This window comes from Lontra canadensis, unplaced genomic scaffold, assembly GCF_010015895.1.
Source record: "Lontra canadensis isolate GAN:19392208 unplaced genomic scaffold, GSC_riverotter_1.0 scaffold1, whole genome shotgun sequence".
NCBI classification, from domain to species: domain Eukaryota; kingdom Metazoa; phylum Chordata; class Mammalia; order Carnivora; family Mustelidae; genus Lontra; species Lontra canadensis.
In genome coordinates, this window is record NW_022630995.1 from 122,185,885 (window position 1) to 122,212,278 (window position 26,394).

Below are 26,394 nucleotides of genomic sequence, written 5' to 3' on the forward strand. Positions count from 1 at the left end.
GCACTCTCTCTCTCTCTCTCTCTGTCAAATAAATAAAATCTTTAAAAAAAAAAATGCCAGGGGCGCCTGGGTGGCTCAGTGAGTTAAGCCGCTGCCTTCGGCTCGGGTCATGATCTCAGGGTCCTGGGATCGAGTCCCGCATCGGGCTCTCTGCTCAGCAGGGAGTCTGCTTCCCTTCCTCTCTCTCTGCCTGTCTCTCTGCCTACTTGTGATCTCTCTCTGTCAAATAAATAAATAAAAAAAATCTTAAAAAAAAAATGCCAGTTATCTGGATGAAAAGTTAGGTCTTTCATTTAGAACTGTGGTGCCAGGGAGTCAAGGATGAGGCATGTTAATGATCTACGGGATTCTCACCAAGATTTTTGGAAATAACCCACCTCCTGCTTCAAGACATTGATTATCCAATGTTTCTAAAAGGGTGTAAAAATCCAGCTCTTTGCTTGAATTTCCATATTCCCTAGGACACTGAATCTGTCAACTTATCCAAGTAATTAGCTTTTTTTTTTTTCCACTGTGAGTATTGGAATATGCTACTGAGTGTCAGAGATTTCATAATTATTATCATAGGGCAATGCTTGAAGATAAAGTGGTTGCTAAATTCTTACCTATACAAAGCAGGAACACTGAAGTTAAAAAAAAATAAATAAAAGGGAGGGGGTGTCCCTGGTTGGCTCAGTGGGAGGAATGTGTGACTTGATCTCAGGGTAATGAGTTTGAGCCCTATTTTGGGTGTAGAGATTTCTTTTCTTTTCTCTTTCTTTCTTTCTTTCTTTCTTTCTTTTTTTTTTTTTTTTAAGATTTTATGTATTTATTTGTCAGAGAGAGAGAGAGTGAGCATAGGCAGACAGAGTAGCAGGCAGAGGTAGAGGGAGAAGCAGGCTCCCTGCAGAGCAAAGAACCCGTTGTGGGACTCAATCCCAGGATGCTGGGATCATGACCTGAGCTGAAGGCAGCGGCTTAACCAACTGAGCCACCTAGGCGTCCCATGGGTGTAGAGATTTCTTAAAAAAATAAAACTTAAAAATAAAAAAAAGAGCAACTAAACTTTCTAAGCTTGGGTTTTCTTCCCTGATAAAATAGAGATAAAAATAGTACTTTTACATCAAATTGTAGTAAAGAATAAGTAAGATGACACATTTAAAGTTCTGAGCACACTGCCAAAACAAAGTAAGTGCTCAGTAAGCATTAGCTGTAATTGGTAAATTCTCATTCTAGTAAATGTTTCAGCTTCATGGTGTGTAAAACATCTGTGAAACTTTATTAAATAGATTCTCTTAAATCTCTTCTCTGAAGTTTTTAATAAGGGAAAACCAAAATCACCTTCCTTGAATGAAGATATTTTCCAGATCCTGCTTCTAACATTTCCAAAATTAATAACAGAATGGTGACCTATGATTACTTATCTTCCTGGGAGAACATGGGAATAATATTGGGAAGAGTTAGTGTTACATCATTTCATTCATTCAAATTCTACTGGAAGGAATAGAAACTCTACTGTGTCACTGGGATGCAAAAAGATGGCAGTACCTAGTGGGAGGGGCCTACCAGGGTAGTACTGGCCGAGGTGAAGAGTAGGTCCTGGAATTCTCCCTGCTTCCTCCTTTACTCTGGGAGTATATAACCAAAATCTAAGAAGATTCTCTGGCCTCTGGCCAGCTGCCAACTCCCTAAGCTGTCCAGCAAAGGACTGGGCCTCAGTTCATATTACTGATGAAGAGCATCAGTATGACCTTGAGCTCACAAGGAACATTAGATAACCAAAGATCACGACAGCAACCAAAGAACTGGACAAGCCATAGTGGATGAAGTTACATTAATGAAAAAGAAGGCAAATTTAAAATAAGCATGATACATATTCCCCGAGAAATAAAGGAGGCTAATCGTAACATGAAGCAAGAACTAACACTTACAAACAAAAAATTAGAAAAATAGCTAAGTATGAAAAGCATGATCTAAAATAAAAACCCAAAAGGAGAGATAAGTAGCACAATGCATATAACCAATAAATTAATAAGAAGCTGGATAAAACAGGTCAAAAACTCTACCCACAACATTAGGGATAAATAAAGACAAGCCTTACAGCATCATGATTTTTAAAAATGTGAACTCTCCATCCAGATGCACTGGTTCAAATATCACCTCTGCCACTTACTGGCTGAATAATCGTGAGCAAGTCACTTAATTGTAACCACTTTCTCATCTGTAAAATGGATAGAGTAATAGGACCTACCCTATAGGATTTGTAGTGAAGATTAAATTAACTTATGCAAAATGGACAGAAGAGTCTTGAGCACATAGCAAATGCTACATAAATATAAATTATAATAATTATTATTAAGGGATAAGATATACAAAAAAATTTTAAGTGTAGGAGAGAAGTATATTCAATTAATAAGAATCCTTGAAGAGAAAAAAGTTAGGTGGAAAAAAGAAAATGTTTGAAGAAAAGCCTGTGAGTATTCCAGAATGAAGGAAAGATGAATATATCTGAGTAAAGGAGTTCATAGAGAGCTAAACAAAATGGATGAGAAAAAAAATTATACATAAAGGGGCATCTGGGTGGCTCACTTGGTTAAGCCTTTGCCTTCAGCTCAGGGTCCTGGGATCGAGCCCCGCATCAGGCTCCTGCTCAGCGAAGAGCCTCTTCTCTCTCTGTCTGCTGCTTTCCCCGCTTGTGCTTTCGCTCTCTCTCTCTTTTTTTTTTTCCTTTTTAAACATATAGTTTAAAAAAAACCCTATATGTAGACGCATTATGATAAAATTTAAGGCCAAAGAAAGAAATTATAAACGCTTCCAGAAAGAATAGAACACCTTCAAAAAGAAGATTAACTGACGTCAGACATCTCCACAATAACACTGGTTGCAAGAAGGAAACAAAGTACTATTTCAAGGTGTTGAAATAAGAAAGCTGAGAAAGTAAAATTTTATTTCCAGGAAAACTATTATTTAAATATGACGGAGCAAGAACAATGGTGTCAGGCATTCAAGGCTCAGAAAGATTGTATTTAAAGGCCAACTTTGAAAAGACTATTGGAGGAAATCACTCAAAGGAAAAAAAAAAGAAATTAATCTAAACAGTCACCATAAGATATATGGGAATAATGGGTGAATAAATAACTTATTAAATAATTTATAAGAAAAGAAATGTGTGTATGTGTGCATGTATGCACACATTTGATAATCCAAAGTGAAAACCAGGTAGCAGCCACAAAGCATGTGTGTGTGGTTTAGCTGGGAAACAGGTAAAGAAAAGAGGGAGCTGACAGAGTTCTAGAGTCCTTGCCTTGATCATAAGAAAAATAAAAATTTTGATGAGTATGGGTCTTAGTTAAGTTAGACATACTGATTATATAATATTCTTATCAACAGAAAAATAATCTAGAGTAGAAGTTGGGAAAGGAAAAAAATAAAAGAACCACATCCTTTTCTTTTCCATCATGCTAAATGCCTACTTCCTTTATCTTTAATTTCACCAGGCACAAGTTGCCAACCTCATTAGGAGTTAATAACTGGTCACACACTCAATTTGGTTATTCCCTTGTTGCTGCAAAAGGCAGATAAAATGAGGCTAAATTATGTACCAATAGACCTAAAACCTCATTAATTCAGAGCTACACTTTGTATTCCTTGACACTACTGACAGGATGGGTTAAGGCTTAATTCTGCATGAATTTAAGAACATTAGTAGTGTATTCAAGATTACAAGAGAGGATATTTAAATTACTTGAGACAATCATTTTAAAGATCCCAAATACTTCTAAAGCAGTCATTTACTCATACCCATTAACTTACAAATACGCTAAGGTAAATAAGTCATTCTTATGTATTCATTAAGTCTGTTCTCAAAAGAATTCTTTTAGTAAGTATTTCATGCTCACATTTCTGTTATTAAAATAATAAATGCTTATTGTCAGTCCGGAGAAGTAAAACATTTGAATTTTTCTTAAATTAAGATAAAAAGCTCTTTCGCCTCTTTTGATCTGAATTAATGAGTTAAATTTCTATTGTAAAGAGAAATCTAGCATTAAATCTTTACTAAGTGCAACGTAACACTCTAGCTGACCTTGTGTTAACCTTATGTGACAGCATAGACTCTGTAATAAGAAACCGAGTTCCATGGTGATTCCAGTTCTCAGAGTAAGCAGTATATAGATTTTTTTTTTTCGCTTTCTATTTATCAGGAGGGTGTTTTCAGACAAGGTAAATGGTGCACAATCAAGTAACAGATTCTGTCTTAAAACTAAATGCAACACTTATTCCTTTGGCGGATTACTAAATTATCTCTTTTTTTTTTTTTTTTTCCTGTGGCAGATGAAGGCTGATTTTACTGAGTACTGATATATGTAATTACTGTGGTCACAGTGTGCACACAAAAGAGGGGAAGGTTTATTTCTTGGTCTCTTCCTGGACAGATAGCTTTGATGAGCTCCTTCTGGCCTGAAGCGACTCTTTGGGGCACTGGGTGCTTCCTCGCCCTGGCCCTGGGGGTCCCAGCCTGGTCAGCTGGGAGCTCCTGGTGGACTTCTTCAACCCTCAGCTAGTGACTTGTTGCATGAGAATCCAGCTGTGATACAGGTGACTGCTAATCTTAATTTTGCAGTGCCTTCTGAGCAGCTGGTGGAGAGTTCGCCTTCTCCTCATCCAGATAACTTTCTCAGACATTCGAGCACCACCAGTACCCTTTGGCTTACCTATGCCCAGACAGATGGCTGTCCTTTTCTAGCATCAAGCCCAGGAATGGGCGGTCACAGGCTTGCAGATGGTTAGCTTCCAGATCTGCCAACCAGAGTTGGTACTGACTATTTCACTGGTCTTATTGGAGTCCAATCAGAGCCTCCTCTTGCCATAACAGCTGATGCTGGAGGCCAGCCTCTTCTGAACCCCAGACATATTCACAGCTGGCACCGCAGTGCAGGAAGACAAGTAAGTTATCTGATTTTTTTTCCCTTAGAAATCACATTATTGGGGCGCCTGGGTGGCTCAGTGGGTTAAGCCGCTGCCTTCGGCTCAGGTCATGATCCCAGGGTCCTGGGATCGAGCCCCGCGTCGGGCTCTCTGCACAGCAGGGAGCCTGCTTCCCTTCCTCTCTCTGCCTGCCTCTCTGCCTACTTGTGATCTCTGCCTGTCAAATAAATAAATAAAATCTTTAAAAAAAAAAAAAGAAATCACATTATCTTTTTTCTTTTTAAGAAAGAATTCTATTACATGTTCAAGATAGCAGAATGAAGTGAAAAAATATACTTTATTTTAATCCTTCTGTTAATATTACGTAAGAATATTCTACTTTTAGTAAAAATGGACTCTCCTTTTAAAATCATAAGTAGTATTTTCCCCCTCCTGAATATTCTTCCATAACAGAATTTTTAGTGACTATCAAATACTCCACCATATGGATGTTTTACAATTTATTTAATCAGTCTTTGAATTTTGGACACTTTGCTAGCTGTGCAACTTCTCTTTTCCTCATCTGTACAATGAAATCAATAATAATGCCAATTTTAAGGGTTGTCAGGAGAATTAAAGGCGTTAACACATGCAAAGTGTTCAGAAGCATGCTGACTGATATTCCTCTTCTAGACCATGACCACCATCAAGGCAAAGATCTTGTCCACCTTTTTTAGTTTTGTATCTTGAGGGTTGAATATCAACTTGGCATGTAGGAGGTGTTCAATAAATGTGAATAGTAGTGTTAGTCTTGGGAGTACTGGAAGTAGAATTAAATTCTCAATAAATAGTTGTTGAACAAAGTAATTAACATCCTTTTACTGATATACTGATAGAGAACTACTTTAAACAACTAATACATTAGGAAATCTATATTAAGTTTCTGAATAAGACATTTTGTTTTTAAATGCTAAGACCTTTTCATTGTCATCTGGAAATTTAATGATATTAAATTTACAGTCATTGGAGTAGCATTTTCCAACAATCTGAACCTGTTCGGTAATTAAATAAGTTTGTTGGGGCACCTGGGTGGCTCAGTGGTTTAAAGCCTCTGCCTTTGGCTCAGGTTGTGATCCCAGGGTCCTGGAATTGGCCCTGAATCAGGCTCTCTGCTCAGCGGGGAGCCCGCTTCCTCTTCTCTCTCTGCCTGCTTGTGATCTCTGTCGGATAAATAAATAAAAAAATCTTTAAAAAAATAAGTTTGTTAAACCTTGGGTTAAACAGAAGTAAAGAGTTATCTTTACCAGAGGACATCTCTAAACTTCTAATAAGCACTTCTAATAACACAACGAGAATTTTTAAGAAGGGATGTAGTAGGTGGTGTTTATCAAATTAATTTGGTCACATAACTTTTTTCATGGAGCATTTTCTAATTCAAGCGTTGTACTGAACACAGTTTGTGAATTCAAAGACACTGTTTTTGAAATATGGGTATCTACTTAATAAACAGGAAGGCATACAGGAAGCTGCCTAGAGAGAGGAAAGGGACAGATCCAAGATGGATGTTATATTAAACAGTTTACATTTACCATGTCATTGATTTTGCTGCTCAACCAAAGCAGGTGCTAATGTTCTGGGTCCCTAGAATTATACTTCTCAGGCCCCTTTATGGGTGATTCCCACAATTAAATGTGACCAGCTGCCGTTAATGCCATGTGATTGGAAGGATATATGTCAGTTTGAAATCTGGCATGCGAATGCCCACGAGGGAGGGTCCTTTTCCTCTGCCATGGCGGCCTGCAGTGTAATAGCCAGCCGTTCTCCATCTGTCTGGGTTCCTGAGTAAAGTAAAGGGAAAGGACCATCTCACATGGGCAATTGCATTTCTCTCAAGAGAGAAATAAGCCTCTGTTACTTTCTGCTGAGATTTGTGGGATTATTTCTTATTGCAGCATAACTCAGTTCAACCTGACAGAGAATCTTATTTAATCTAGACTACAAAAGTCCAAGACAGCCAGTATTGTTGTATGTGTAACTGATATGAAAATGGAGACTTTGGGAGGCTAAATAATTTATGTCCAAACTTACACTGCCAGCATTTGAACTATCTCATTCCAAAGCCCATTGTATTTCCGCTTTATTACTGTGACTAACAAAAAAAAATTTTTTTGAAGTGGAACTCATTAGACTTCCTAAGTGCTTAGAGAGCAGTAGGTGGTAGACAAATATTTGTTGAACAGTGTTGCTCATGTCCTTGAACTACTCTTGCAGTGATGCATGCAGTTGGAGTCCTTTATTGGGCTGGCTAAGTCTACTTCTAGAGGCCAACAAGAAGGCTGACGGTAAAATTTCCTTTGGAGTTTACAGGAATTTCAGCTTTACGGTAATTTCAAATCCAGACATTAAAAAACAAACAAACAAACAAACAAAACAAAAACAAACCCAGAGCAGCTTAAATTGTGCAAAAACGAATTTTGGAGTCCCATTTTTTTTTTTAAAGATTTTATTTATTTATTTATTTGACAGAAAGAAATAGTGAGAGAGGGAATACAAGCAAAGGGAGAGGGAGAGGGAGAAGCAGGCTTCTCGCTGAGCAGGGAGCCTGACGTGGGGCTTGATCCCAGGATGCTGATAATGAACTGAGCCCAAGGCAGTTGTTTAACCAACTGAGCCACCAAGGCTCCCCAGAGTCCCATTTTTATTAGTCTCAAAATACTTTAGATATAACTTTTCTAAACCCTGACATTATGAAAATCATTTCACTCATATTTTGCAAGTAAGTACTTTAGTTTTTCTATCGAAGCGGGGAGATGGAGATAATGTCCATCAACATTTTAGTAATTTGGTAAATCATATAGGAATTATACTTTGCTTTCTTTTGATCACTTTAAGCATTCAAATTTGAGAAGAAATTAGCTGCCCCTAATTTTTAAACTCTTATTCGTTCCTTTGTGTCACTTGAAAAATAATTGTTAAGGGCACTTTGCTAAGCACTGGAGGTGGGCAAGACATAAATAGGCAAAAATCTCTGCTTTCCTGGATCCTATATTTTAGGAGGACAGATACTGGCAAGATAAAATATGGATAGGTAAATGGTGGGAAGAACTATGGAGAAAAACTAAGCAGAGAGAGATAGATATAGCTTGTATGAGTGTTGGAGAAAAAAGATGTAATTTACATAGTATGGCCTTGGAGGGTCTTACTGAGAAGGGAATTTGAATAAAGCCTCAAAGAAGAAGAAATAGCCCATCACTTGACCATGTATAGGAAGCAATTCCAGGATTATGGAATAGCAAGAGTAATGGCCCTGAGGCAGAAGTTGGCCTTCTATAGTCAAGAACAATCAGGAAGTCAGTGTGGCTATACTAAAGTGAAGGCGAGGATTTTTGTCTGCCTTGTTCACCACGAATCCCCACCCTAGCATTAGCATTATGCCTGATACGTAGTAGGCACCCCATAAATGTATATTGAATAAAGGAACCTATCAATGGGCAAAGGGAATAAATGGGAAGCCAAAGGAGATTCAATTTTTATCATATGTGTGCATGTGCATACACTTTTTTTCAAAAAAATAATTAAAGCAAACATGACTGGTTGTTAACAGCAATCAATTCTGAGTTGTGAGAAAGTACATTGCATCTAACTTGTTAAATGTCTATTTTTAAATTTTTAAAATTACAATAACACACAACAAACAACTCAAAAAAAGACACTTAAAATCTCACATCCCACAAAAGAAATGGGCCCTACAGGGCTTGGCATTTTCATTTGCTCTCTCCTGTTAAACGACCACCTCTGAGATAGCTGGTGTTTTGTCCATTTGACAACTGTGAAAACTGAAGCTCAGAGATGTTAAGTGAGTTGACCAAGGCCATATACAACTGGAAAAAGAAGAGCTGAAATTGGCATATAGATTTTTTGGCTTTGATTCCAGTGCTTTTTTTCTTTTTTAAAAACCATCCTAGATATAAGACGTATATAAAAACAGGCTTTGCTACAAAGATAAACTAAGAAAGGTATTTAAGCATGCATGTAGTGAATAAGTAGTAAGAAAAACCTGTGTAAAATTTTAATATGATGTAATGTTATCAATATTTGTTCTTAAAGCAGTCATTATGAATTTAGACCTTATTGTTATTCTACATCTACTTCGTCTTTACTTCTACACATCTAACTAATTTATGTAAATACTACTCACCCACTTCCCAGCCTTCTAAACACATACTACAGACTTCCTCTCTTAGTTATTGTAGAACTAAAGCCCTATCTCTGGGTTACACCGGGCTACTGTACGGAACCAAAGAAACAGTTCTATTCCAGTCTAGTTAGCCTGCCCCATATACACAGGGCAGTCCTAATGAAAATCAGAATTACACTTTGTAGTTGTTTATTTAAATATAATATTTATATTTAAATATAAATATTTAATATATTATTTATTTAAACAAAATGTGGGTTGTTTTTGTTTTTTAACTTGCAAGGGCTTAGTAATTCAGTGGTGGCTAAGATGTGGGTTGAGATGAAAAGGAAAAGTATCCCATTCATTAAGAATGAGGATTGGAATGGAATAGTTAAAAATCGGCGAAACATAAAAGGTCAGTGATTTCAAGGATGCCCTAGAAATTGTATGTATAAGCAGATCAATGCAAATTAAAACAAATATAATAACTTATTAGAAAGATCTGATGCTTTAACGTAAAACATTGACTGACTGGATTGTGGGTTGTAATGGTTTTCTACTTTCCCCTTTGAGTTCTATGGACTCTCTAGTCCCTGCATTTGAGAAAATGCAAAAAACTCTCATAGGCAAAGAGGGGCAGTCTCCCTCTGCTTCTTTTGCTAAGACAATAACTGAGTTAGATAGACATAGCTGCAGTCACTTTGGGAGGGCACCACCCATGGATTCTGAAGAAAGAAATGTCAATCCCCAAGAAACTACTTTACTTCACACATCCTTTATGGCCAGGAGTACTAATATCCCTGAGCCAAAGCTGACCTGGTTGTCCTCGGCCAAAATAATATTCTACGTTGAATATATTTGTGATAGGGTTTTTTAAACTATTGTGTAATTTAAAGCACAATTTAAAAGTTTCTCTGAGAGCCAGGTTTTAGGACTGAAAGTCAGGAGAGAGAAGCTGGAGATCCAGTATTGCTACTAACAGGCTCTGTGATTTGGGACAAGTCATTCTGGCTCTTCCAGCTGAACAACTGCTATGGTGTCTGTCGGCTCTAGTTCCACTGTAATTTGTTACTTAAGGAAGATTCTCCAGTGAGGTAAGACAGGAAAGAGTTCATCATACTCTTTCCCCAACCAGGTATTTAAATTTTTAATCAGAAAGTTATTTTTTAGGGATGCCTGGGTAGCTCAGTCGGTTAAGCATCTGACTCTGGATCTCAGCTCAGGTCTTGATCCCAGGGTCATTAGTTCAAGCCCAGAGTCATGAGTTCAAGCCCTGGGTTGGGCTCCACACTGGACTCTGCATTGGGTGTGGAGCCTACTTAAAAAAAAAAAAAAAAAAAAAAAGAGAGAGAGGAAGTTATTTTAACATATATTATTGGTTATTTCATATGAGGTAAGTATGTTTCTCAAAGGGGGAAAAAGATGATTTTTATGGGATCATCAAGCACTATTTCTAATATTGTAATTGATTAACAAAAACCAAACAACTGGATGACTGAATCCTGTTATTAACTAACAACTAATAGCAATCAGCAAAGGTTGGTTTTAGTATTGCTTCCTTTAGTTAGCCCCTATGTTAACTGACGCCTTAGTTACAAGTTTGGTCCCTGTTTAGACCATTAAATTATGTACAAAGATCCCCATTTCTAATTTGTTGTCTTGGGAGGATAGTTTGTTAATCATGGGAAGTACACTGACTGAATGAAAAGATGGCTCGGGATAGCCTCTCACCTTAACCAGTCAAAGCACTTTTCCACCTTATAATCATCTTGGTGCTGACATTTACATCCCAGAGACATCAAGAGTTCAAATTAATCTGTTAAGCAGAAAGCCTTAAATGAGGGTCAATGAGTTGAAATAAACATATTTACTCTGAGATAGTTTTTGAAGCCCCCACACTTCTGAAGGCGTTTTGAGATATCATTTAGATTGGAGAGTCACCTGATTAAAGGATGGTCCTTAGCTTCCAAGCTGTGTCCTGTAGAAAGATCATTAATTCTGTAAACAAGCAAACAGTTGGCATGTTTTTGGGGGATCTGCGCTATCACTGCCTGATGTGGAGGGAAGAAGCTCTAACACTATACAGTGCTCTTTTTTTGTATGAAAGTATTCACCCTTCATTTCTTTTATTAGGACTAAGTTGGATTTTAAACATTAATATAGACTTCTTATTGCTTTTCTTCCTTTTTGGGGGGTTCGTATTTTACAGAAGTTATATGAAGATATTTATTCTAAAAAATTGCATTTTATATGAGAAAAACCACACATACATGATATCTAGACTACCTGAACCAACTATATTTTTTATATCCCTTTCAATTTTTATTGATAACTTTTTCTTCCCAGGTCCCAAAGTCATGCAGAGAGCTCCCTTTCTATTTTTTCCCTTACCAACAAGTATTCAACTTTAGGCTTCTTTTCAGTCAAATATACCTCCATATCACTTATCTTCATTCTTCATTCTTCCTATTAATTTGGATTTTCTTTCCTCATAAACTTGAAAGCCCTAATTTGGAATTTATTCCTGAAAAAGAATTCTAGTTGGTAAAGGTATTTAAGATTCTCTTTTCAAAGAGACTTGAGAAATAAAGGTCATTCCTTTACTTTTATATACAGAGAAAATAGTTTTTATAGCATTTGAAAAATACATCTATTAATAGATTTTACATAGTAAAAAATTTTAGAAGAAATCTGACCAAAAGGACACACAATGTAAGTACCGCAAGGGTCTTCAAACCGCATTGTCTTCATCAAAGCAAGGTTCTAATGGCCTAATGCCTGTTGAGAAGCCTTTGTTTATTTTTTTTTTATTTATTTTTTTTTTTATATGGGTCTGGGAGAGGGTGTCTGGCAAAGGAAAAAAGGAAGCTAGAAATGTAAAATAACCCTTGAGGCTTTTCCAGGAACAATCTTTTGCACCTCACAAGATGACATCTCCACCTAGTGAGGCTTTAAGGATCTTAAAGCAACTCCTAGAAATATTTTAGTTTGAACTTTTCAGACTAATATGTCTTAACACAATTTCAGCTAATTTGACCTTAAACACATGTAGTTAGAATTACTGAGAATTGAGATGGCATTGACATAAAAATAAATAATGTGGGTAATCTCTGGAGATATGAAAGAGCAGTCACTAATAGTAATCAACATGATAGAGCTTGCCATATTTGCAGTTCTTGAGTTCTTGAACTGACATGTTAAAAAACAAACAAACAAAAAACCCAGCCAAGTAGTTACATTCTGTGTCTGGATTTTCTGGTTCTCCTTCTTCTTCGTCGTCTCCTTCTTCTTCTTCTTCTTCTTCTTCTTCTTCTTCTTATTTATATAGGCATATAGCCTATATACACGAGATTGGTGGTGTTCATAGACTGAAGGACAGACAGTTTAGGAAGGTATTTGTTAAGCTTCTACTTAACATGCTCTGGGCATTATACCACTTGTTTCTGGACACATTTTGAGACCGTATAGCATAGTGGTTATGTCTGCAGGGTTTAGAGTGGAAATATACTTATTTGCTGTATGACCTTGAACAAACTAACTTAAGCTATCTGTCTGGGTGTCTCCATCTGACACATGCAGGTACATGGGGCAAGTACCTTTGTCAACATTATTATGAGAATTAAATGAACTAATATGTGAAAATACCTTATAGTTGTTTCTGGAACATAACAAGTGCTCAATATTTGTTAACATTATTTATCATTAATGCTCCCAATCCCTGGGACACCTGGGTGGCTCAGTCGGTTAAGCCGCTGCTTTCTGCTCAGCTCACCGTCCTGGGATGGAGCCCTGTATCAGGGTTCTTGCTGGACTGGGAGCGTCCTTTTCTTTCTGACTTCTGCTGCTGCTACCCCTGCTTGTGCTCGCTCGCTCTCTCTCTCTCTCTCTCTGACAAATACATAAATATAAATCTTAAAAAAAAAAAAAAAAATCCTCCCAATCCCCATTATGTCACGACCAGAAAATGGTAACATGGATTTGAGTCCAGATCCATCAGACTCCCAAGTCCTTGCTAATTCCTACTACGAGAAGAGGGATAAAAAGTACACAAGCATGTCTTGTTAACAAAATTTAAGACATTTGTTAGTATCTTGAACATAGGGAGACAAAAAAACTAAAATCAGTAGTTAATGTGGAAGAAAGCACTTTGACGTTGGGTATTTGGGCACCTAGGTCTTTGTGTAACCCAGTGGATTATTCTGGGTATCAAGTCCCTCATTTGTTAAAGCAGAAGCTATGTGATGGAGGTTCTTTCCAGTCCTATTATTCTGAGTCTATTAGTCAACCGACTAAGTTCCTAAAGCCATTTTTATTTTCTTTGCTATTTAAACTCATGCAATATCTTCAAAGGAAGCAAAATTCAAGGCGTTTATGTAGAATAACGCACAACCGTACCTGTGAAAGTTGGTTTTACACAAGCATAATACCTGGTTCTTCAGCTCCGACATTCATTTCTCCTCCAAACTGATTAGGGGTGGAATCAGGTCTATTACTAGGTCTCCCGATTTAGCCCATTCTCCTAGGCATTTAAACCACTTAACTTTCATGTGCCTAGTCCTATTTGCAAATCCGCCTGTTCAGTCTCATAGCTCCCCATCCTCCATCCGCCCTTATTAAAAAATGGTGCAAACTAGGAGTTTAAGACTTGAAAACTCCGTCAAATGAGAAGAATCATGACAGTGTATCTATGTTTTCCCTGAAGTGAAAGAAGTATGTCAAAATCATAGCCTTTGTTTTTAAACACCTTAACAAAATACGCAGGATTTTCTTTTGGTATCATTACATGTACGACCACCCCCTAAAACTTGCTCTCCTAACTCCAATTGGTTAAAGTGCCTGTCGCTCCAAGCGCTTTTAGTCCCCTCAGAGAGCCTCATTCAGATGAAAACCGTGGTCCCTCCCACTCTCCGCTCCCTGACTCCTCCCCGGGGCTGGTCACTGATTGGTTGAGGCTCCACTCCTCGTGGGGAGGTCTAGACCACTGCGCGCAGCGCCTGCTGGGAGACGAACCTAGGCGCGAGGACGTCTCGAGCTCCTCTGCGTGGGCTCCCATCCCCCTGCGGCGACCCCCGCTCTGACCAACTGGTCCCCGAAACGGTGGCGGCGGTTTGTGGTCGTTGGTCCCAGGGATTTAGGACCAACATTTGAAGGCCAGAAGGGGTGAGGAGGGGATGGGGACAGCGGGGTCACTGCCAAACCGCTGCTAACGGCTGGAGACCCTGCCTCCCAGCCGCAAAAGGCCCTGTCCGACACACTGTCATGCCAAATGCGCAGTGGGGACCCATGCCCCGCTGGAGGCGGTGTCTGCCGGATTCTCCCTTCTCACTCCCCTGCCCCGTCGAGCCTCGGGAGAGCTAGTGTCAGAGGCTCGGCTCCCTGGCCCCAGAGGGCATCTTTGCCTGGATAACTCCTGCTGTCATCCTTTGCGCCGCGTGGTACGAGGCGTCTGGCTCCCAGTTCCCCGTGCCGTCGGGGGCCCCTCGGCGGCTCCCTCCGCCCCCCCAGCGCCCTTCCCTCTTTCTGCCTTATTTCCGCTCTCCCCCGCCGCCTTCCGGCTGCTTCCCACCTGCTGCCCTCCATGTTCTAACCCAGAGTCCGTCGACCGCCGCACGTCAAGGGTATCCGGCCGTTGTCGCGCTCGCGCGTTCCCCTCCAGAGGCTTTGGGACGACGTCCGGGGCGTCCTGACTGCTGGGTGAGATTTGGCCATCCGGTCGTTTTCACTGAGTTCTGGGGATGAGCCTCGAACTTTCCTCTGCCTTTGACTCTTTCTCTTTATTCCCCAAGTGCTCTCTTGTGTGTAGGGGTTTGAACAGTGAAAGGTTGCGGGTGTGCGGGAAAGATAACTGACCCCCTACCACCCCTGCCCCCCCCCCCCCCCACTCGCGCAGCAGGCCGCCACGGACGGTAATACTCGCAATAGTATCATCTGTTTCCTAACGTCAAGTAGTTTCAATTACAAACTTTTTAGAGTCTTTTCTTTGGAGTCCTGGAAGGACCACGAAACCTGGAGTCGGGAGATCCGGGGTTTAATCGTGGCATTGATGCGAATTCTGAGATCTTTGGGAAGCCAGGACCAGTTAATTGGGGCACCAGTTTCTTCCTTTGTGAATTTTGTTAATGTTGAAGTTTTTTTCAGCTCTCCCTTTCTATTCTTGACAAGTAATTTATAGCCTTTATAATATACGATGCTTGTAATACAGGCCGATATTGCCGAGGGAATATCGGGAGGAGCTTTTCAAGACTTGGCTTCTTTTTACAGATCTGTTCCACTTTGTGCTTGAGAATGGCGTTAGAATCAGGAAGCAGGATATGTTGAGTGTATAAGTACACTAATATATAAATAACATATCCACTGTTGGTAGGATTTTCCTTACATGAATAATAGGAAGATATTTTCATTTCAAGAATTACTACAATGTACAGTTGCGCATTTGGACAAACTTCAATTCAGAGATTTTCACAATTAAAGCTCCTCAGCTGTAATGATTGACTTCTTTCCAGGGTACATATCTAAAGGTTTCTTCTTAAAAATTTGTTTTTTTTTTTGCACCTATATGCCATAATAGACATAAAGATCTGTTAGTGCTACAATTAGCAGCACCTTAGTTTCTGTTTAAGGCACTGCTTATTTGCTAATTTTCACTTTAGAGGGTGGAGTATTGGACTTGAGCATTATTGCCAAAGATTATAATACATATCAACGTCTGGAATATAATGTGTAATATTGGATGTATTATGAGTTAACAATTATAAGAATATGCCAAATTTATGGACTGAAATTAAGCCTCATATTTTTAATGCTGTCATTTTTGTTGTTAGGAAACAGACATGTTTTAAGGAGGGTTTGTAACTATAAATGAAATAATTGTAAAATCTGTCCGGATTTGTATATTAATGCTGGGTTGTGTCTTATTTTATTTTACTATCTTATCATTGGGTAAAACAAAAAAAAGTGAGGAAAGAAAATATGATCTCTATGTTCAAACTGTCACATTTTGGATGAAAGCTTTTAGAAAACCTTATGTAAGGAATAGCAGTGTATTAGGTAGTGGCATACAAGAATTTTGGTTGTATTGTGGATATCTTTATCCTAAATTCTGAGAATTTTGTGTTCAACACAGTATTTAAAAAATTTATTGTTAATTATAAATTAAAAACTGTACTGCCCTTCACAGTATTACTAAAAGTTGTGAAACACCCAGTGCCAACGCTTTTTATACATTATATATTTAACTTCTAGGAATAAAAATGTGTCCTCATATTTTAATAAAAATAACTTAAAATGGAATTGAATTGATCCATCTATACCTTTTTACTCTGAAATACTGTTAGGCTTCTAAATCCATACACTTTTGAGTAATCCTTCTTAGTTTCCAACCATGTGGAAAATAGTGCAGTCTGTCACTAAAATGAGCTGCCAGTAAAAAACTTCCATTGACTTGGCATCCGTGGTCTAAGCATACCATACTCAATTGAACTAACAAATCAGGAATTTAATACCATGTAATTTAAGGAATGCCATAAAGATCTAATGTGCTTTCTATAAAAGCATTTTGATACCTTAAAAATTAATGTTTTCTTCACTATTGTATTCACGTTTTAAAAATATAGGAAAATTTATAAGATGTTCATTTTCACTTGATAAATTTTTACCGTAATTCATAAAATGAAGTTTCAATTTAAGTAGTTTAAATGCGGCTGACACAGATTTCTTTAGATAAATGATTAATTTCCATGTATATTTTGCTAAAATAGTGCTAGTAATTTTTTAGTTAATATCTATTTTGAAAGGCAGTATGAATTTGAGAATTTATATTTTTGTCAACTTATTAAGGATGCTTAAAATTAATGAGGATAAAGTTAACAGTTAAAGCTAAAGGCTTGATTTGAACAGTTAGTCAAATACCTATTCTGTGATTGGTTATGCCATTTGGCCATCTACTTTAGAGCTCAGAGGATTTTTTTCTTTAACTTTTCTTCTAATTTTACTTTTGAAACTGAACTGGGGAGGAATCTTTGAAAGTTCAAAGCTCAGGAAAAAAAAATTTATCCATGAAAACTAGAGTTTATATGTGATATAATAACTTTTATAACTACCTTTAATCTGCTGTCCCCACTTTTTTTTTTTTTTTTTTTTTGCTATTTATGTCAAGAACCTCCTTCCTTTACTCAGATTCCTTGGGTCAGCAAGACTAATTAAGCCTAGAAGCTTCAGTTGGTATGTCAGTTTGGTTATGATATATAGGACTGCTATGCTTTCTTGGAATTTTGGTAATTCTGATTGATTCTGGAATATTTTACAATAAATATAAAGTCATTGTATACCTGTTTTAGATTTGATTTTTAATTCTTTTGTTGAGGTTCTTAAATTCTGGCTTTTTTTAGAAATGTATTTTGTTAAATTAAGTATGGTATTAAAGTTAGATATTTTTAGATTTTTTTCATTAGCTATGTGTATATATTACTTTTGTTGTGGAGGCTTTAAGATAAAGCACATATTTCTTTCTTTTAAAAAAAAATTATTTGGGAGAGAGGGAGAGCAGAGTGAGAGAGAGAGAGAGAGAGAGAGCGCGCGCACACACACAAAAGTTGAGGGGAGGAGCAGAAGGAGAAGCAGACTCCCCACTGAGCATAGGACTCAGTCCCAGAACCCAGGGATCATGACCTGAGCCAAAGGCAGATGCTTAACTGAGCCACCCAGATGCCCCTTTCTAAAGAGAGGGTGAGACAAAAAAAAAAAAAAAAAAAAGGGTGAGATTAGTGACTTTCCTGTATGTCTTATACTTATGTAATTTTAAGTTTTTAAGATATTTTGGTTGAGATTTCTTTAAATGTATGAAGTCCAGCATAGTTTTCTAGTTATTATCTATTAAAAAGAGTCTTTAATGTGTAGACTGAGCAATTTCAACATGACACCCTAGATAATATCTTTAAAAATAAAACTTTAGAGACATGAATTGACCCAAAATATATGTCTGTAAGTAATTGCTGGGGTGGGTTTTATTGCACACATCAGCCATTTAGAGTAAGCTATGAGTTACAGAAAAACAAAACAAAACTGTGTATTAATTAAATTCTACATCTTGGGTAGAATGGAAGCAGAAGGTATATTTACCAGTTGTTTTTATAGCAGTAAACAGATATGTAAGGTAGCATATTAAACTAGTGGCATGTTTAAAATATATAAATCTCATATTTCCCTCTTTTCCACATTGTATCAACATAATGTCTTTAGTGTAATGGACCAGCGTAATGTCCCACGTGATGGGCCATCTTAAGTTTATAAATGTCTGAAGGTTTGAGCCACAGGTCTTTTCAGTTACTAGTTTTGTGACCTTAAGCAAGTCTAATATTCTCTTAGTAGAAATTCTAATATTCTAATATTCTTTTAGTAGAAAATCTTCAATGATGGTATAATGTCAAAACCTAGTAAAAACAATTTTTTTTATATATATGATTTTTTTTTTTTAAGATTTTATTTATTTGACAGAGAGAGAGAAATCACAAATAGGCAGAGAGGCAGGCAGAAAGAGAGGAGGAAGCAGGCTCCCTGTGGAGCAGAGAGCCCAAGGCGGGGCTCGATCCCAGGACCCTGGGATCACAACCTGAGCCGAAGGCAGAGGCTTTAACCCACTGAGCCACCCGGGTGCCCCTAGTAAAAACAATCTTAAATGGAGAAAGGTAGCTTTATTATTTAAAAAAAATATTTCTTCAGAATATCACATATACTTATTCTTCAAATGTAAACACATTTTTAAAATGGATCAAGCTAAAGGCTTGATTTGAACTGTTACTTGAATAATCAGTCTCATTACAAGGATGACAGAATGTCGACTATTTAAAAAGACAGTGTAGAGGGTGCCTGGGTGGCTCAGTGGGTTAAGCCTCTGCCTTTGGCTCAGGTCATGATCTCAGGGTCCTGGGATCGAGGCCCATATCGGCTCTCTGCTCAGCAGGGCATCCGTTCCCCCCGCCCCCCCCGCCCCCGCCTGCCTCTCTGCCTACTTGTGATCTCTCTCTCTCTCTGTGTCAAGTAAATAAATAATAGAAAAAAAAAGTATAGAAACATTATTCTTCACTGGTCCAACTAGGACAGTTTTTAAATATTTTCTGATTATATTTGGAAAGATTGTTCTTAATTAAGCATGAAAATAAGAAAGTTATGTCTTGGGGGTGCCTGGATGGCTCAGTCGGTTAAGTGTACGACTCTGGATTTCAGCTCATGATTTTGGGGCCATGCTGGTTGTTGTACCTGTTTAGGATTCTCTGTCTCCTTCTCCTTCTCTTCTCTCCTGCCTCTCACTCTCTCTTCAAAAAAAAGTTATGTCTTGGAAAAGGAGGTTAAGTTAGGCCATATCATAGATGGGACACAAGTGGGTAAAAGATCAGAAGGGAGGTTAAGAAGAAATTGTGGGTTGAATCTAATATGATGGAATTCAGTATGGCTTTAAAATCCAATTACTTTGACATAGGCTAAGAAAGATTTGGGTATTTTGTTGACAGTATACTTGATTTGAACCATCAATGCCATGCAGCTATATAGAACACTAACACATCTTTCTCTGTAATTTTGGCCACTATGCTTTTAAAGAAAAGAGTCAGGATAGTGAGGGAACATGAAACTGTATTGTGTAAAGAGCAGTTAAGGCAGCATTTTCTAAATAATTTTATAGAAAGTTAATAGAAGTAGCAAGGTTGTGTAGGGTGGAAGGAAGTAGGGTGTCATGTTGAAATGTTTGAGAAATAGGAGTTATAGCTGAAAGGTTTGTTTTAACTGAAACTTTTCATGGCCTTAAATACGCTGATTTTCATTGTGATACTCTTAAAAGAGAGGTATAGTGATTCTCAGATGTATTTAGGTATGGAACACATTTTTGAGGCCTGTTAACGCTCCTGGAATAGTATTCTAAGGGATACCATTTTAGGAAATGTTGGGTTTAAGGAACTGATAATGTTTAGCTTGAAGAAAAGGAAAATCATTTTTCAAATGCAGTTCCATGAAAGAGGCATGTTCAGTTTGGCCAGAAGGGTAATAAGAAGATCTATATGTGAAAATTACAAAGAAGAAATTATGACCTATTATAAGGAGGAACTTTTCTTCAAGAGTTAACCAAAGTTAAATTGTTTTAAAGAACAGTGAGTTTCCTATAAGAATTCAAGAATAAAATAGGTGACTGCTTTGCCCTAATTTTGTAAAGAGATGCAAACATCAGGTGGGTGATAGAATGAGGTAATTTTTAGGATCTCTAAAAAATCTGACATTATTTTATTAGAGTTTTTCCAAAAAGTTTTTTTGTTGACTTTTTCCCCCTCTAAGTTAATACAGGTTTTGTTTTTTTTTTTTTAAATGATATGGTTTTTCAAGAGGCATGAGTAACTGAATAGTTGTTACAGTTGTATTTAAAAAAAAAGATTGATGTGAAAAAAATTTGGATTTAGATACTGGTTTTGCAGTTTATATGATTTCAGGCAAATCACATCACTTTTCGGAGATCTCAGATTATTAAATATCTAAAATGGAGGTAGTCTAAAGTAGGGCTTTAGGAGTCCAATATTTAGGCAGACAGGTCTCTGATTTGAGTATCTACCCTACCAATTTGCCGGCACTATAACTTTATCTTAGTCTCAGTTATTTTTGAAATAAAATAGAAAAATACCTCACAGGGTAATGAAATGATGTTTGTAAAGTGTCATGCAGGGTATATGAGATGCTAAGTAAATGAATGCAGAAATAAACATAAAATGGAATTTCACAGATTAGGAATGTAAAGGTAAATGTTGTAAAGTAACCCATCAAAGATCTCCTAACTAAGCACAGAATTCAGGTCTTCTCTCACCCAAGTCTATTATTTCTAATTAAATTGCAATATCCCATCCTTTCTGTCTTCACTGAACAGTAATCATATACCAGGGAGTGTACCTGGTGGTAGAGATTTGGAAATGAAAGACTAGACTCTGGCTATTTGGCAGAATTTAGGGGAGAGGGAGGTAGAAGGGATTGACAGACCAGCACTCTCAGATGGGTTCTGTGATGATAGTACAAATAGAGGAATACTTATTTAGCATTGAGACGGGAGGGTCACAGGGTGGTTTTCCTGAAGGATATTAGGAATGGGAAAGGCAAAGAGAGTGAGAAAGGACTATGGGAATAGGCTATACAAAGGCTGGTATGTGAGAACTTGACACATTTGACAAATTGCAAAAAGGTAAGTATTGTTGTTCACATATATTAAGAAATGAAATTGGAGAAGTAGACTGGGCCAGATTATGAAAGGACTTTTAAAAGTGACCTTTTCTTTTTCTTTCTTTCTTTTTTAAAGATTTATTTATTTATTGCAGTGAGGGGAAGGAGCAGAGGAAGAGGGAGAGATTCAAGCAAGACTCTTCACTGAGCGCAGAGCCCCCAGATGCTGCGCTTGATCTCAGGACCCTGAGATCAGACCTGAGCTGAAACCAAAAATTGGATGTTTAATTGACTGTGACACCTAGGCAACCCTATGGCTTTTTAAAGAGTTTAGATTTTATATTTAAGGAAGAGTGGAAACCCTCAAAAAGGCTTCTTGCTTTTAATACAAGTAGTACATGTTTTTGGCAGTCACAGAAAAGTGAAAATTAGAGTACTCTGACTCCTCATTCCTACTTACCAATGATAATTACTGTTTAAATGTCTTGTAAATATTTCTAAAATTTTTTTATGCTTCTACAAACATGTGAATGTATATGTGAATATCTTTAAACAAAACATTTCAGTTGGTAAACCAGTAAACATCTTGTTTTCCAATGTAATTTTTCCTCATATTTCTTAGTATTTTTCCATATCAGTACATACAAATCTGACATTCTCTAACAGTTACATAATATTCCATTATGTAGTTATACCATAATTTTTAAATATTTTATTTGTAGACAGCTAGCTATTTTTTTAGATTTTTGCTCTTTTTTTTTTTTTTTTTTTAAAGATTTTATTTATTTACTTGAGAGAGATACTTAACCAACTGAGTCACTCAGGGGCCCCTCCAGATTTTTGCTTTTACAGACCTTGTTTCAGACAACATATTTTTGCATACTTGTGAAACTATATCTGTAGGTTAATTTTTTAGTGATTACTAAGTTTATAAACATTTTAGATTTTGATAAATATTAGCAAATTTCCATCTAAAAAGATAATTCCAATTAAATACATGCCTCTTAACAGTATATGAAGTCCTATAAGGATTTTTCTGAATTTTCTGTAGATTCTTCATCCAACAAATAATTATTGAGTACCTACTATGTACCAAACACTATAGTGGGTAGCAGGCTAATTGTTCAAGGCAGATGGAGTCTCTGCCCTTAGACGCAGCATAGAGTTAAAACCATAGAAAGTCCGTAGGTGTTATTTGGTCTGTACAGTGTTTATTACTGTTTTTATATTTGATATAATTTTCAGTTTTTTGTTTGGTTTGTTTTGGTTTTTTTGAGTATACAATACTCTGTTTTCAAGGAACCATGTTTGAATACTTCCACTTGGCAGGACGTTACCTTCTGTGGCAGTCCTTTCTAACTTAGCACAGTTCTGTCTGCTAAGTAGAAAGTTATATTACTCTCTGTCCCCAGGACCAGACATTCGTGATTGTAATTCTGCCCCTTAGGGTCATCATTATGACTGAAAGTCCAGTAAAGTGACTTGGACATAGAAAACATTTAATAATGGTATAGAAAATTGAACTGAATTTTGAGAATTTGACTCATTAAGTTTTGAATTGGAATTTAGAACTAATATATAGCCAGGACTGTTTGAACATGATTTTCTACCAGATTACTTTTTAGTCATGCCATTTTTATGTCTGTTGAGTATCACACATGTAAATGAAATGACATTTATGTAGCTTAGCAATATTTTACTTTATTTTTTATTGAAGTATAATATATAGTGTTATGTTAGTTTCAGGTATACAGTATAGTGACTAAACAATTCTGTGCATTTTCAGTGCTTATCTAAGTGTACTCTTAATCTTCCTCATCTGTTTCACCTACCACCCACCCATATCCCTTCTGGCAGCCACTAGGTTTCTCTGTAAGTTTGTTTTGAGGATTTTGGGGGGTCTCTGTTTTGTCTCTTTTGTTGTCTGTCCATTTGGTTTTATTTTTTAAATTCCACATATGAGTGAAATCTTATGGTTTATGTGTATTTCTCTGACTTGGCTTAGCGTAATACCCTCTAGGTTCATCCATGTTGTCACAAATGGCACAATTTCATTCTTTTTTATGGATGAATATATTGCACTGTATGGAATATGCCACATCATCTTTATCCATTCATTTATCAGTGGACACTTAGGTTGCTTCCATTTCTTGGTCTTTATAAATAATACTGCAGTGAACATAGGGGCACATACATCTTTTAAAATTAGTGTTCTCTTATTCTTTGGGTAAATACCCAGTAGTGGAATTACTGGATAATATGGTAATTCTATTTTTAATTTTTTAGGAACCTCCTTAGTATTTCCCATGGTGGCTGTACCAAATGGCATTCCCACCAGTTCTGCAGTTTTATTAGGTAAAAGTAGCTATTTGGTTCTCAAATTTGAAAAATTGCGAGTTCACGTAAAAATCTGCAGATTTCTGGCTCCCCTCCTGAAAAATTGGAAAATTTGGCGTAACTGGGAGACTGGATTTGATCACGATAACAATTTGCTAGAATTTCGTAGTCAATGCCCTTTTCAGATGGTGCTTAGCACTTCTTAGAGTCTTATCCTTGGCCTTTCTGCTTATCTAACATTTCTTCCCAGGGACTTGTGGGCATTTGAGTTGGTCATTTAGTGGATACAAAAACTTAACATGTGCAAAACTGACCTCGTTTCTACCCCTAAAGTCTGTTCGTCTTCCTCATCTTTCTGCTTATCATGGCCCAGGCCAATACTTGGGTGTTATCCTTGACTTCTCTGTTTTTCTCACAACCCATATCCAGTCTGTCAGTGAATTCTGTTGGATATATTTTTTAAAATATATCTCATATCAGAGACTCCTTCTTTTCTTCTTTTTCCCTTCACCAGCCTCTCTGGTCCATTCTGCCATTATCTGTCACCTGAATTTTAGTTGTAGTCTTCTCATTAGTCTTCCTGTTTCCACTTCTGCTTTCCATTTTTGTTGTTGTTGTTAAAGGTTTGATTTTTAAGTAAACTCTACACCTAGTGTGGGGCTTGAACTCAGAACCTGAGATCAAGAGTTGCATGCTCTACCAACTGAGCCAGACAGGCATACCACCTCTTTTGACTTTCCAAAACGATAGCCAAAAGACCCTTTTGAAAGGAAAGATCCTATTACTCCTGTGTTCAGGAACCTATGGTGGCTCCTCATTTAACTCAGAATAAAAGCTAAAGTCCTTTGTGACCTGACTTACAAGGTCTGTGTGTCACGTGGCAGCTTGTTACCTCTTTGACCTCCTCTCCTAATATTCTTATCACAACCCCCACCCCCGCTGCCTTACCATACCAGTTCCCTTGCCTGCACCTTTTGTGTGCCATGCACACTTCTACCTTGTACCTTTGTCTTCGTTTTTCTTTTTGTGTGCAGTGCTTTTCCCAAATAACTGCATGGATAGGTTTCTTAATTTTTTGCTCAAATGTTGTCTTCTCATTGAGGTCAGTAGTAGTTATCCTATTTAAAATTATACCCTCTCTTCTGTCACTCCCTTCCATGAGTCTTATCCCTGTCTGTCCCCTGCAACACTACTACCTTTCACATATATTCCTTCCTTATTACTTATTACTCTCATTATCAGAATTTTGGTCTTTTATTTACTGATGTATCCCAGACATAAGGAATAGTATCCACAACAATTGGTGCTCAACAAACATTTGTTGGACAACTGAATGAATCCTGAGTTTGCAATTCCTGGTCTGCAGTTTGTGCTTTTCTTATTATTTTATTAGTCAATTTATTAGACAATAATACTTTATTAGAAGTTAGTTTTATTTATTGTTGCATATTAATTAGATAGTAAATACATTTATAGTGTTTATATGAAAATAGTTTTCAGCCCTTAATACTTAATCCTGGTAAGAATGCTGTGAGGTAGAAACTATTATTATTCACTTTTTTTTTTTTTTTTTAAAGATTTTATTTATTTATTTGACAGACAGATCACGAGTAGGCAGAGATGCAGGCAGAGAGAAAGAGAGAGAGAGAGAGAGGAGGAAGCAGGCTCCCTGCTAAGCAGAGAGCCCAATGCAGGTCTTGATCCTAGGACCCTGGGATCATGACCTGAGCCGAAGGCAGAGGCTTTAAACCACTGAGCCACCCAGGCGCCCTATTATTACCATTTTTTAAGGACAAGTAAACTGAAGACCAAAGTCAGAGCTAGTAAGGGAAAAGCCAGGATTTGCATTTAAGCAATTATTTAGGTACTTGAATTTGTTCTTAATTATCACACCATTCTGCTTATCTTTATTTTAAATAAGCCTTAAATGTATGTGTTGCAGATAATTTTTCCCTGTTTAAAATTTTCTGTCTTGATTTTGCTTTTTTGCCCTCCAAAATAGTTTAATATTTATGTAGTAAAACTAATAGAGTAATATTTTCCTTTGAGGCTTTTTTGTTTATTTTTTTGAAGGTCCTTCTTGTTTCTAAGAGTCCCCTTAGTTTTGATTTGTAGTCAAATCTTAAGATGATCAGATACACATTTTATATGACCTTGATGGCATTATGGAGATTTTGTTTGAAGGGCGTTAAGACTAAAACCTGGAACAACAGTTAGGAACCTAGTACTAACTCCAGTAAGAAATAATTGAGAACGGACTGTGGGGAAGGACAGGAAGAGATTGATTTCAAGATATATTCATAGGTAAAATATGCAGGTGTTTGTGACTGATTAGCTGTGAATCAAAGGAAGACTGCATTAGCTTACATGTTGCTGGTTGTAAAAGTTTGGAGGAGAGGGAGTACATTTGTTGTGATGCCGTTTATTGGTTGAATGGATGAATTGATGGGAGATATAAAACAGGAAGGAATATAAACAGGTTTGGAAGATAAAGTGATACTCACTTTTGGATATGTTGAATTCAGCATGCCTACTGAATATCTAATTTTCTTTCCCGTTTTTTAGAGAGAGAACACTAGTGGGGCTGGGGGAGGGTCAGAGGGAGAGAGAGAATCCCAAGCAGACTCCTTGCTGAGCATGGAACCTGATGAGGGGCTCTATCTTAGGACCCTGAGATCATGACCTGAGGCGAAATCAAGAGTCAGACCCTTAACCCATGGAGCCCGAATATCTCATTTTCAATACGTTCATTAGGCAGTTTGGTAAATGAATCTTAGCTTCATAAAGAAAACTGGGCTACTAAGTTT

General features: G+C 37.2%; 1 protein-coding gene across 4 annotated transcripts in view; it reads left to right on the plus strand.

Annotated features, from left to right (window-relative positions):
* Nucleotides 1-26,394, plus strand: part of RBM46 (RNA binding motif protein 46) — a 72,566-nt gene that overhangs the window by 5,338 nt on the left and 40,834 nt on the right. The window contains exon 1 of one of the 4 annotated variants that reach the window (XM_032862742.1): nt 14,132-14,224. The exons of 1 other annotated variant lie outside the window; for it this stretch is intronic. The gene's annotated coding sequence lies outside the window, so the exon portion shown is untranslated. Of the gene's footprint in view, nt 1-14,131; nt 14,225-14,672; nt 14,759-17,221; nt 17,285-26,394 lie in introns of those variants that run through there. 2 more of the 4 variants (XM_032862750.1, XM_032862771.1) reach the window with 2 other exon arrangements.